Raw genomic sequence first — 4,049 nt, forward strand, 5'->3', positions numbered from 1 at the left:
ACGATGAATCATTCAGGGTTTTGGGTTTTTTTTTAGCTTTTTATTTTGAGATCATTTTAGATTCACCTGCAGTTGTTAAAATACAATACAGAGAGATCCCATAAACCCTTCCTAGTTCCACCAGTAGTAACCCTCTGCAGGGTTAGAGCATAACATCTCAACCAGGAAATGGACATGGACACAATGATTCAGTTGGGAGGTGCTATATTGTTACTTCTGAAAATATAAAAATAGAAAACTTTTGTATTAAAAAAAAACACCGTAAAATTAAATTACAAGATAACCAGACAGGGAGAAAAATGTTTTTACCTTAATCCTAGTAAGGAGTTTTTGTCAATAGAACGGGCATGTTTATAAGAAAAATGTGAAGTGGCCCCCAGAAATATTTTGATAGCCTGTAGAATTATAATCAGAATGAACACAATACAGTAATATCTAAGGAAATTTATGAAGCATCATTGGATGCATTTACTTTACTTAAAGAACCTTTAAGTTTCTTTAGAGGTATTACTGTTTATCTCCTTTCTGAAATCTTTCATTATTCTCTTTTATATCTAGGAACCCACCAGTTCCTTCTAATATATTACGTTGTAAATATCTTGTGTCTTTTCGCTGATTCATTCATTTCACAAATATTTATTCACCATCTGCTATGGCCAGTTAATCAAAAAAGCTGACATTCTAATTAGTCCCCTGCCCCCATTTCATCTCAACTATGATGGCCTTGTTTCAGATTCCATCACCTTCCAGAAGGACCACTGTAGAAGCTTCTGAATCCAGCAGTCTCCATATAGTCTTTCCCCCACCTCTGTGTTCATTCTCTGCACTGCCGATCCTTCTTGAAAATGTCTCATTTCAATTGTGGCCCTAACTTATCAATAACTTTTTTTCTTCTTCTTCTTCAAAAAGACACATCTGGTTATGCAGCATTCTCACTGGAAATCCAGTGTTCCGTGGCTCCTGCCCCACTCTGTACAGAACCAGTTCTAAACACCTTTGCAGCCCCTAGTGGTCCAGCCCCTATTTCCTGTCCACATCCTCATCCACCCACCTTCTCTCCAGCCCACCAGCTGGCTCAGACCTCCCATCTTTGCACACGGTCCTTCTTGGACTAGTGTCCTCCCTTGGCTGTTCCTCCTAAAAGAGTCCTGCTCATTAACCTTTTAGTCTAAACATGACCTTCTCTGCTGAATGAAGTAGAGTAAATTCCACCTAGTGGGAGATTTTATTTACTTGGAGATCACCAAGTAACTACCTATTGATTGGGTTTATGCGCTGCCACTCAGTTTATTATGAACGAAGAGGTATGTTTGTTTCCCATTGTTGGTATCTTCACGCCCTTGATCCTGTTACCATGTAGCAACAGTGATTCCCTTGGTGGTGCAGAGAAAGCACTTAGCATTTTCCATTTGTTTTATCAATCCTTTTTTTTCCCCCCTGAAGATAAAAGTCATTTGAAAATTAGGAAAGTATAAAGAACACCAAATGTGAGATATAACACTGCAAGGTTTGGGCGTATTTTATTCACTTTCCCTGGTATTTTTATTTACTATTGATTATATATACTTGGTTTTTTTCCCACATTTATTAGAATGCTTTGAGCTTTTAACACAAACTGCTAAATTTATTCTCAAGAAGATGGTTCATTAGATTTAAAAATGCACGGTTTATCTGCATCTTTACAAACTAGTATTTCTAGGTCAGGAGGCAAAAATTGGTCTTTATCTTCAACTTTGCTTTTCTTTGATTCTTAGTAAGATAGACTAAATTGTCGTTTGTTGGTAAGCTTCTTTTCTTTTCCCATTGACTTAATGGAATATTCTAGCTTTTCTCGTTGACTTGTATGAATGATTTATTTATTGATATTTAAAACCCTTTCTCATTATTATGTATTTAAAATCCATTTTAAGCCTATAACTGGCTATCCATTCTTTTGAGATGTTTGACATGTAATTTTTATATGCATTCAAATCCATCTTTTCCTTTGATTGCCTTTCATTGAGTTTAAACTTAGAAAGTCCTTTCTCCATCCAGAAACCAAGGAGCTATTTTTTCCCCCTATTTTTTTAAAATAACTGAGCTGTGATCAATCTGCAGTTTATTTTGGTGTGTGGTAAAGTTGGAAGCGGACATTTTCCCCAAATATCTTGCCATCTATGGTGTCATCCTTGATTGAGAAATCTTTCATTTCCCATTGATGAGTGACACCTCATTTCACATATGTTAAATACTGATCAGTTTCTGGCCGTTCGCTGTTCATTGACCGGCTGCTGCTTCTTACGCGGGTGACGCTCAGGTCCCCTTGTTTGGGGTTTCTCCCACGGTATAAAATCTGGTAGACCAGGTTCTCCTTCATTTTTCTTTCTGCAGAAGATCTTCTTAGGTATGTCCCCTTATTTACTCTTCCAGTTTCAATTGGGAAAGGTATTCACTTTAAAATCTAGCATTTTCCAGGGCGAGACATGGCTGCTCCTTCTGAAAACAAAAATATTTTCAGCTCAATTTTTAGTTTTATTTATGTGTTCCCTTTTATTTATTATTAAGAATATTTCTGGCTATTCCATTTGTGAGTACTATTATAAGCGGGATTTTTTAAGTTATATTTTTAACTGGTTAAATGCTTTTAAACAAAAAAGTTACTTACTTTGGTGTGCTTACAGTGATTTTGGTTATTGTATTAACTTCTCCTATTACTTCATCAATGAGTCAGTGATCTCTTGAGTCTCTGTGTATAGCTGGAAGAAACTGAGGGTGGAGGACTGGTATACCCCCGGGGCCAGGCAGAGAGCATTCCATCCACATAAAGTTCAAACCCAAGCAAAGCTGGTGGATAGTGCCAGAGGTCAGGATGGAGGTCAACTCTGGGGAGAAGGAAAGGCGATGACAGAGAGGAGGCATCTGTGGGGGACTCTGTGGTCCTGGAGTTGTTCTGGGAGGTGATTACACGAGTGTGCTCCATGTACAAAAATTCACTGGACTGTCCATGTACGATTTGTGAACTTTTACATGTATCTGTCTGTAGCGGGGTGAACAGTGGTCCTCAAAAAGATGCGTCTAAGTCCTAACCCCCCAGGGAGCTGTCAATGTGACCTTATTTGGAAAATGGGTCTTGGCTGATGTAATGACGTTAAAAATCTTGAGGTCATTCTGGATTAGGGTGGGCTCTAAATCTGGTAACTAGTGTCCATTTAAAAAGAGGGCTCTAAATCTGGTAACTAGTGTCCATTTAAAAAGAGGGAAAAACCAGGCACACAGAAGAGAGGGTGATGTGAGGAGGAGACAGGGATGGGAGTGATGCGTCCACAAGCCCAGTTGCACCGAGAACACGGGTGACTACCTGAAGCTAGAAAGAAGCGAGGAAGGGTCTTCCCCCAGAGCTTTCAGAGGGAGCGTGGCCCCGCCGAACACCTTGGCTTCAGACTGCCAGCTTCCAGAGCTGTAAAAGGATAAATATCTGGTTGTAGTAATTTGTTACGCCAGCCGAGGAAGGTAAAACAACACCATACTTTAATAAATTTTTACTTAAACAAACAAACACAAAACACATAAAAGCCAACAAGGATCAGTGTTGGCAGGGACGCGGGAACAGGTGCTCTGAGGCATGGTGATTGGGAGCTCTTTGGGGAGCCATGAAATTATTGATCTCAGCATCAAACACATTCTTTCACTTTATTGCATTCACAGGATAACGAGGCACAACTTCCACAAAGATTTTCACTCCCACATGGACTCACCCCGGGCATTGAGGACACCCCCCGTCTGACACCAGAGGCTGCTCTTGCTGTGCTGGGCTGCAGTCCTGCCCCGGTTTTGGTTCTTCTCTCGCTCTTTCGCTCTTCAAGGTCACGGCCCCAGGGGCTTACATTAGCCGTTGAGTTCCTCCATCCTCTGCCTGATACGGTCACGGGCCAGCCCTGCCTCCTGCCCCCACCTCCCGCCAGGCAGAGTTCCTGTTACGGACTGAAGGCTTGTGCGCCCCCCCCCCCCCATACGTATGTTGAAGTCCTAACTTCCGTGGGAGTTATGTGGAAGTGGGACCTTTGGGAGGT

At 41.0% G+C, this 4,049-nt stretch overlaps 1 long non-coding RNA gene across 1 annotated transcript; it reads right to left on the reverse strand.

Annotated features, from left to right (window-relative positions):
- Positions 1-2,081: 2,081 nt before the first annotated feature.
- Positions 2,082-3,436, reverse strand: LOC123000671 (uncharacterized). Its single transcript, XR_006408817.3, has 3 exons — positions 3,338-3,436; positions 2,645-2,745; positions 2,082-2,475 (listed from the first exon to the last, which is right to left on the reverse strand). It is a non-coding gene; the product is annotated as an uncharacterized LOC123000671 (long non-coding RNA).
- Positions 3,437-4,049: the final 613 nt, after the last annotated feature.

Source organism: Ursus arctos, unplaced genomic scaffold (genome assembly GCF_023065955.2).
Source record: "Ursus arctos isolate Adak ecotype North America unplaced genomic scaffold, UrsArc2.0 scaffold_1, whole genome shotgun sequence".
In the NCBI taxonomy this organism is placed as follows: domain Eukaryota; kingdom Metazoa; phylum Chordata; class Mammalia; order Carnivora; family Ursidae; genus Ursus; species Ursus arctos.